Here is a 9175-nt window from a genome sequence, read left to right as displayed (position 1 = left end):
GGCGAAGGCTCCTCCCCCTTTTTCCTTAGTGTTAAGCGCGCGCTGCGGGACGTTACGCGCGCGCTGCCCCGCGTGACCTCCCCGCTGCCTGCTTGCACCTCCTGGGGAACGGAAACTTCTCCCTCCGCTGCCCCTCGGCAATGAAAGTCAAGGTGACAGGGCCAGGAGCCGCACCAGGGACTCCAGCGGTGCCTGCTAGTTCCTAGTGACGTGGTCCTGCGGGGAGCGCAGCTAGTGCCCTGGCTCTCAACTCTTCCGAACCACTCCGCGTCCTCCAGGAGACTGACTTGCCTACCCCAAGTTCACCTTCCCTAGAGCCTGCTGGCCTGCCAACACCCGAGTCCCACAGCACGCCGGTACTCAAAAATGACTTGCTTTCTCATAGTGATAGAGATGTAGCCGTGTTAGTCTGGGGTAGTTGAAGCAAAATGCAGGACTATGTAGCACTTTAAAGACTAACAAGATGGTTTATTAGATGATGAGCTTTCGTGGGCCAGACCCACTTTGAGGAAGTGGGTCTGGCCCACGAAAGCTCATCATCTAATAAACCATCTTGTTAGTCTTTAAAGTGCTACATTGTCCTGCATTTTGCTTTCTCATGTTAATCATATTAAAAAGCTAAACCACGTGGAATATCAGTATTGCGCTCGTCGGTCAGTGTGCAATATAGAGAGCACTGTAAACAAATCATGACATCTTACACACACACTGGCTTCCTCTTGGCCCAGCAGGTGCACAACACACCACTCTGCCCCAGGCCTTGCCAGTAAACCCCTACCTTTCCCCCCCCCCCCCCCCCCAACTCTTCCCAGTCTCATCTCTCCCTTGAGTGCAGCTTGTCCCCACTCCATCCCTTCCCTGCCAGAGCTTCAGTGGTTGCCTGTTCTGGTCTTTCCCACTGACCCCCTTATTTGAAATCACAATATGTTATGACTCCTTTGTATTTGCTAGAGGAGTAAAAGGGGTATCAGAGAGAAGCCTGTATAATTTGTTTCTGTGTGTGTTGAGAAAATGACAATACCTGTCTTTGACTGATAACATTGTGCATGGAGAGAAAGAACAAAGTAACGAGATACAATTGCCTGCATAAACACTCATTGCTACAGCTGCATCTGTTACAACCCAGGCTTCACAAACTTTGAGTTGAGGTAGCTAAAACATTGTGTTTTAGAACTGTCATCTCATTTTCAAACACCTCACAACCCCCTGATGCCTTTGACCACTCTCCCAGCCAGCAGTGCTGACTCACCAGTTCAGTCTAGTCTGGTCTATTGGTAGATTGCAGAGTTGATAGCCTGGGCTGTAATCCCAACTCTACCACTGTTTTGCTGTACAACTACAATTATGTCACTTAATCTCTTGCCTAGGGTTTTCTATTTGTAAAATGGGGATAAGTATATTTACCTGCTTTACAGAGATGTTGTGTAGAGTAATTAATAAAAGTATGTTGCTTTGAAAATATAATGTGAACGATACTATACTAAATCTACTGAATTTGGTATTCTTAATAGGTAGTTGTGTAAGGACTAGCATCCTAAACTGAAGCATAAGAGGACATTATTTCATTTTAGTATTATTTCTTATGGTTTAAATACAATGTGCGTGGAAATGTAAATGACAAAATGAAGACCAGTTCAGCACTGAAAGTACTTAATCCAGAGAATAACTATGATGTTAGTAAACACTTGAGCCAGGGGTAGGTAACCTTTTTGGGGTCTGAGGCTGCTGACCACAAGAAAAACCAGTTGGGGGCTGCCCACAACTGAGAAACAAAACAAAACAAAAAAATCCTCAGTGACTTTGCCCCTAACTGAGGATGAGAAAGACACTCCCCACATTCCCTTTACACACGAGAGACTAGGTGAGCCCAGGCTAATAGATTGTGTGGTCCAGCCCCATAGGAGATAGTGGGGGGGGGCGGGGGCTGACGTGTCAACATGGGCTCCCCAATGCTGGGGGGAGCTCTAAGCCTCAGGGGCCTGATCCAGGCAAGCCAGGGGCTGTATCTGGCCCCCAGGCCTTAGGTTCCCACCCCTGACTTATGCAATAGTCCTATCAATTTCAACAGACTACTTTGATGAGAAAGGTTCCAGACAACCAGACTTGGAAAAATACTATAAACACCTTCAAGATAGGAAGCATTGGGAGACCTAGAAAAAGGAGTACATTTAGGAAGTGAGGGTATTTGTTTGTCTTTAAAACAAGAAAGGCAAGATCCTCACCAGGGCTGTGTCTACACTGTACCGTAATTCAGAATAAGATACGCAATTTGAACTATGCAAATTGTGTATCTTATTTTGATGCTATTTTGAAATAGCTTATTACATCATTTGGCACTGTCTACACAGAGCCAAATTCCAAAATAAAGTGCTATTCCAAAACATCCCTTACTCCTCGTAGAATGTGGTTTTCAGGGACATCAGAAAAGTGAGCCCAAAATAATGGGCTTGCTGTGAAGACGTGGAATAGCTATTTGGGATATTCTGATACCCTGAAATAGCACTGCAGAGTATACGTAGCCCAGCTGTAAATTAATGTAGCTCTTGATTCTAGGCAGTTATGCTGAGGATCAACCCCACATATCATTTTGGTCCACAGTTAAACTTCTGTAGACAAAGCATTGTTTTGTTGCATAGTGATAAAAACCAATTACCACAACTCCAGAGTATATTCATGCAGTTTTTGCTTTTTTCCATTTTGTTAAAGCTAGGGACATATTATGCATTTGTAATGCTTGTTCACAAATGTCCCATTACTGGAGTGTGCCCAATGCTCCTTTATATTTTGTGTAGTCTTTTACATCTATGCAGAACAGATGTAAGAGAGGAGAGCTAGATTTATGGCATGGTAGGATTTTTTGATACACCTACTTTTCACAGATATAAATGTCTACACAACAAAGAACCAAGTGAAAATATGCCCTTGCTGTCAATTTTGGTGGAGAATGCAAATCATGACAGTGTCAAGGGAATGGTTCAACCAGAAAACACTTGTTTATAGCCTGCAGCACTACTCTTACATTCAGATGCTATGATTAAGGGGGGTACATAAGTGCATACATAAATAGATTCTAACTACCAGCATAGATCAGTATCATGAGCTTAATTTAATATTAGTCAGTTTCCTTTTCACATATTAAAAAATTGATAGGTTGCCCTATAAGATAGTAGGATATGCATCAGTTGTATTAAAATACATCAGCATGCCTCAGTGTTTCAGCTAATTTTTCAGCATATGCAGTAACGTGAATTGAAGTGCTGTATTCGAGAGAAAGAGTAAGCTTATGATTTGCAAACTCTGCAGGCTTTGGTATTTGAAAAATCAGACTCTGTTTTTTCATCCTTGGCTATCATTACTTACCAGCCATCATCAGTGATGTAGATCCTGGAATCAGAACAGATTATTTTATTGATGATTCATGAGGCAGGATAAAACATAGCTTACATTTCTGCAGCCCCATAGTTGCAGTAACTGGCTCAAAAGTGCTGACAGTAATAAACATTTGCTTTTGTCAGTAAACTAAATGGATATGACTCAGAAGGCACTTAGGGTCTGTACTGTACTACAGTCTGCACCGACAAACTCCCGCTGGCATCAACAGTACTTCAGCATGCCAATTGGGGTTCAGATTCACAGCTGGCATAAATCAGCATAGCTCCAATCAGCTGCATCAATTTACACCAGCTGAGGATTTAGGTCTAAAAGTAGTATGTGGCCTGCAAAAAGCAGATACACGTTTAAAAAAAACACTTTTCTGATTACATTTACATATTTCAAATTTAAAACTATCTAATGGCCTGCAAACAATGATCATGAGTTAAACACGCTCTTTGTTACAGACACATCCAGATGGGCAATGTGGATATAATATAAAAATTGAAATGAATGCTATTTATTTTCATTTGCCTAATTAATTTTATGATATTTTAATGGGTGTTTATTTTAATTATAGAACATAACATATTATTATATGTCAGACTCTGGGTCAAATTACTTGTAAGTTTTTCATTCTCCTTCACAGAAAAAAACTTAGAACTAATTAGTATACTTCAAGAAAGAGTTGAAAATTAAGTAAATATAATAACTTAAGATAGAACAGAATGTATGATGTTAAAACTAGTGAAGGAATTTGTGCATGGATTTCACCAGTTAAAACTTGCCCTTGAGTATGTGTTTCTGTATCTTGTAATTTGAATATGTTCCCTATACTTTTAGTATATCGTATCTGAAAGCTGATGTCTACGTACAAAAGTAGGTCATATAAAAATAAGAGATATTTGTGATTACCATACATTTAAGAATATGTCTGTTGGTATTAGGGTTGCCAGATGGTTTCAACAAAAATACCGGACACACTTGAAATTACATCACAATCTATATTACATCTTATTTAGAAAATACCGGACATTTTCTCATTTATATTTTCTCATTTATATTTTCTCAATTTGTTTCCCAAACAGAAAGCTCAAATACTGGACTGTCCAGTTCAAAACTGGACACCTGGCATCCCTAGTTGGTATTATTTTGTCACTTTTACTCCTTATCATATTGATCTCTTCCAAAGCGTGACTGAAAAGAAATATGGTCAGGTGCTAACATTAATGTATAGCAATCCAGAAAATATTTTCTATTTTCATCATTTTCGAGAAGGTGATGAATTTAAAAACTGAATTACCCACTTGTCTCATAGGTTGGATGTTGGAATAAACTGTACGGTTAGGAAAGCAAGTTTGTAAAAATACTGGCCTAAGTAACAGTGGTCCCTTTCTGTTCCGTACCTTTTTAAATGCGTTAAGCCTGTCTCAAACTGTTCAACATAATTTTTTACATTGCCTTTCCATCTGTTAACCTGTTTCTTGTGTTTATGGCTTCTAAATACACCAACCAACACCAGTATGTTGGTCCTTTCATGATCTTGACCTTTATCAACTCATTACTTTAAAGAAAACCTTACTGCAGAAAAGATGAAGAATTTCATTTTATATATGCATGGTATTTTTAATTAATATTCACATTTCATAGATTCTTGCTCAGTCAAGTGTGTATCTACCTTTTTTTTCTTTTTGGTCAGATGATGAATGTAATATAGTTACTGGTGCTAATCCAGTTTCAAGTGTTGATGAAAGACTTTGAAATTATCCTGAATATGAATGCCAAAGCCTTAAGTCTTTTGATGTTTTATCAGTGATGAAAAGATCTCTAAAACAGAACATAGCAATCCAGCAAAAATAAACTCTGCTATGATGTAGATGATAGGTTTGATCATATAATGGTTATAAGTAAACAGCATGGTTCTCCACATCTTGCATCTGTATTTCTTTCTCCCATGGCTTGTATGCAGGGCAACTGGTGTGTAGCTGGGAACCTTATCAAGAGCAGGAGGAAATCAAGACAAAGAGAAGAAAAAGACCAAACCGACAAACATCAAACTACTAAGAGAAAGTCAGACATCGATCCATGGACTTGAAACTAATCTGTTGCATTAGAGAGAGAAAAGGCTATTGTGATAAGACAGATGAATGGAGTAACTAAATTCCCTGAAGCAACCACCAGTTCTAATGCAGCAGATACTAGAAGTCCAAAAAGAGGGGTGGTTATCATCATATCCTGTCATTCCATGAAGAAGGGAGAGAAGAATTTAGAACTAACCAGATATGAGAAGTTGCTTTTTTGCCTTCAAAACATTCACTGTGTCTGTTTGCAGGCAGCCAAAATAGGCAATGCACAAATGAAAAGGGAGTGAAGGGAGGAAGGACTGAGAAGATTATAGTATTATACCTTAAGGTCTAGTCTTGCAGGCTGCTGGACATAGTTAGACCCCAAAGATTGCACAAAGCCCCTTTAAAAGTCAAAGAGTCTCTATCCAGGCACGGGGGTCCACTTGCCTATTGCTACTTACAAACCCATGCTGTAAGAAATCAAGGGATGTAAGTTAGAGTTCAGCGGTCACTTATCTTTAGATATGTTCCTTCTACCCTGGGAATGAGTATTGATAAAATGTATACTTTGAAGTGCTGCATCACATATTTCCACTGTTCTTAAAATAATTTCATGAAAGGCCACATTGTATCTTGGGTTCATTACTTTGTTTCTATTTACTGCCATATGAGAGAACTAATCTGAGATGTTAGCTCAGTGTAAGTCACTCAGCAAATAATGCCAAACTGTGCTCATGAATATTTGTTCACATTTTTGGTTAATTTGCTTTGGCCATGTTGAGATTGCTTTTGTGTTCACTTTCTGAGATTATTTGAGTGACTTTTTTACTGGCACAAATGGTCACAGGATCTGACACCTTATTTCTACCTGCCACATTCCCTATACCAAATTCCAAAAAGATGTAACAATGAAGCCAACAGGTAATTAATGATCTCGAGAAAGTGGTAAACAATGAGGTGGTAAAATTTTCAGATGATACCAAACTGCTCAAGATAGTTAAGACCAAAGCAGACTGTGAAGAGCTTCAAAAAGATCTCACCACACTAAGTGATTGGGCAACAAAATGGCAAATGAAATTTAATGCTGATAAATGTAAAGTAATGTACATTGGAAAAAAATAATCTCAGCTACACATACAACATGATGGGAACTAATTTCGCTACAGCTACTCAAGAGAGAGATCTTAGACTCATTGTGGATAGTTCTCTGAAAACATCTACTCAGTGTGCAGCGGCAGTCAAAAAGCAAATAGAATGTTAGGAATCATTAAAAAGGAAATAGCGAATAAGACAGAAAATATCTTATTGCCTCAATAAAAAACCATGGTATGCCCACGTCTTGAATACTGCATGCAGATGTGGTCGCCTCATCTCAAAAAAGATATATTGGCATTGGAAAAGGTTCAGAAAAGGGTAACAAGAATGATTAGGGGTTTGGAAAGGGTTCTGTATGAAGAGAGATTAAAAAGGCTTGGAATTTTATCTTAGAAAAATGAAGACTAAAGGGAGATATGATAGAGGTCTGTCAAATCATGACTGGTGTGGAAAAAGTGAATAAGGAAAAGTCATTTACTTATTTCCACAATATTAGAACTAGGGTTCACCAAATGAAATTAACAGGCAGAAGGTTAAAAACAAACAAAAGGAAGTTTTTCTTCACTCAGTGCACAGTCAACCCGTGGGACTCCTTGCCAGAGGATGTGATGAAGGCTAGGACTTTAACAGGGTACCTATTGTGTTCCCTCCTTCTGGGGCATCTGGTATTGGCCACTGTTGGCAGACAGGATACTGGGCTAGATGGACCATTGGTCCTACCCAGTATAGCCATTCTTATGTTTTTATGTTCACTTGGGGATTCCCATCGGGAGACACTACTTTTATGATGTATGACAACTATCTGTGACCCGCTAACAATGATTCCTCTCAGCTGCTTCTCCCCTCCCTATGATGAGGGCTATTAATGAGTCACTTCACCTTGAATGGTCATTTGAAATGTGTGTGAACTGTTTATGCTAAACAATATATTCCACTTTTTATTTAGTAGTGACACAATGAGGGCTTGTCTACCCTACTGCGGTATATTGACCTAATGTAAATAATATAACTGAAGTAGACGTTAGAGCCATTTACCACAATGGATACTCTATGCTGTGTTGACAGAAGAGCATTTCCCATCAACTTCCCATACTTTTCTCGGGGAGGAGGAGTACACAAATCAATGGGAAAACATGATTTACTGAGTCTCGTGAAAAGCAACACTCACTATATTAATTGCAGCAGTGCTGCTCTACTGGCAAGTGTAGACATACCTTGAGTTAGTTTCTTCAACCTGAGAAAGAGTTCTGTGTAAGCCTGAAAGCTTTTCTGTCTCACCAAACAGAAGTCAGCCTAATAAAAGATATAACATCACTCATCTGGTCTTTCCAATATCCTGTGATCAACATAGCTACAACAACAAACAGGAAAAAACACTGCATCCAGCAAGTAAAAGTTTTCTGTACAGGCAGTCCCCAACTTACGAACGGGGCTTTCTCGCCCAGGAGGTCGAGGTGGCGGATTGCTGCCTGCGAGCTCCGGGGCGAGAAAGCCCCGTTCGTAAGACCGTCTCCAGCAGACCAGGGGCACCGGGACTGAACCCGCCACTGCTGCGGCTTCGCTCCCGGTGCCTGTGGTCTGCTGGGGACCGTCTCCAGCAGACCAGGGGCACCGGGACTGAAGTCGCAGCAGCGGCGGGTTCCCACGCTTCTGAGGCTTTGCCAGAGCAAAGTTGCTCTTCCCCAGGCTTCCTGGAATCAGAGGCTGATCAGTTTCAGCAGCAGCTGACTTGGGGACGCTTGGGGTTCTTAAGTTGAATCTGTATGTAAGTCAGAACTGGCGGTCAGTTTCAGCAGCGGCTGAATCTGGACGCCAGTTCCGACTTACATACAGATTCAACTTAAGAACAAACCTACAGTCCCTATCTTGTACGTAACCCGGGGACTGCCTGTATTGAATAGCTTGTTCAACTCCAGTTAATAATCACAGGGATTTTTGTAGCTGCCTAACAGAAACCATTTTTAAATGATATTTTGTCTTTTATTTCTCTTCTATAAAAATAAATTTTAAGTCCCAATTTTCAGTTTTAATGTATCTGTTCGCCTTTCCTTATGTAAAATCTTCCAGTCTTTCATGCATCTAACAAAGAAAAGTAATTTCACATGGGAACGTGGGTGACTCACAGCAGCATTAACTAAAGGAGTTTTAATTGTGATGAAAGAGAACATATACATAAAATTATGTTGATCAAAATATATTCAAATGAAGTTTTCTGCCTGAGTAAGGACAATATAATTTGTATTTGTAGAGCAGAAGATTATTATATTCTTGCTGCCCTGTCCCAATTAGTAAGTATATACTTTCCCATTTTGTCAAAACACATCCCATCACCTGTTTTATGCAGATTAATCTTAAATGACTTTGATCTTCTACCAGACATTGAGAGAGCATGGAAGAGATTATATTTGAGTGAGATGAAGCAGTAGTGTAGAGCCTAGTATCATTAGCATATTGACAGTACTCAAGACAGGGTCCCCTGTGGGAGAAAAATCAAATAACTCCAATTGTGTCTCTCTCCCTGTATCAGAGTGAAATCAAATTAACTCTAATCAAGACCCTTACAATGCCTATCTCAAGTTCATGAATACTCCTAGTCTGTCACAATTTGTCATGTAAACCTTTATCTTTGTCACAGTTTGCCT

At 39.9% G+C, this 9175-nt stretch overlaps 1 long non-coding RNA gene across 1 annotated transcript; it reads left to right on the top strand.

Moving 5' to 3' along the window:
• Positions 1 to 29: 29 nt before the first annotated feature.
• Positions 30 to 8551, top strand: LOC149524677 (uncharacterized). Its single transcript, XR_016349167.1, has 2 exons — positions 30 to 356; positions 5342 to 8551. It is a non-coding gene; the product is annotated as an uncharacterized LOC149524677 (long non-coding RNA).
• Positions 8552 to 9175: the final 624 nt, after the last annotated feature.

The sequence above is a fragment of the Pelodiscus sinensis genome, chromosome 3, assembly GCF_052426305.1.
Source record: "Pelodiscus sinensis isolate ZL-2025 chromosome 3, ASM5242630v1, whole genome shotgun sequence".
NCBI classification, from domain to species: Eukaryota; Metazoa; Chordata; order Testudines; family Trionychidae; genus Pelodiscus; species Pelodiscus sinensis.
The sequence above is the reverse complement of the archived record's forward strand: the minus strand, read 5'-3'. Positions and strand labels throughout refer to the sequence as shown.